Raw genomic sequence first — 241 nt, forward strand, 5'->3', positions numbered from 1 at the left:
GCGGCACGGCGCCCGCTTCTTCGACTTCCTGACGGCGCAGCTGGGCCTCGGCCCCGAGCGGTGAGTGCGGGCCCGGCCCGGGGAGGGGGGGCTCTGCCTCGGCACCTCCGTCGCCCTGGGGGGCGAGGACTCCGTGCCTGCCCCTGGGGGCAGGGAGAGGGAGAGCACCTCTTCTGTCGGGTTTATGTCTTGCATGAATGTATGAAACACAGCAAACAGAAGTACAGGAAGATGTTCGGTG

The sequence above is a fragment of the Pygoscelis adeliae genome, unplaced genomic scaffold (assembly GCF_000699105.1).
Source record: "Pygoscelis adeliae isolate BGI_AS28 unplaced genomic scaffold, ASM69910v1 Scaffold358, whole genome shotgun sequence".
NCBI classification, from domain to species: domain Eukaryota; kingdom Metazoa; phylum Chordata; class Aves; order Sphenisciformes; family Spheniscidae; genus Pygoscelis; species Pygoscelis adeliae.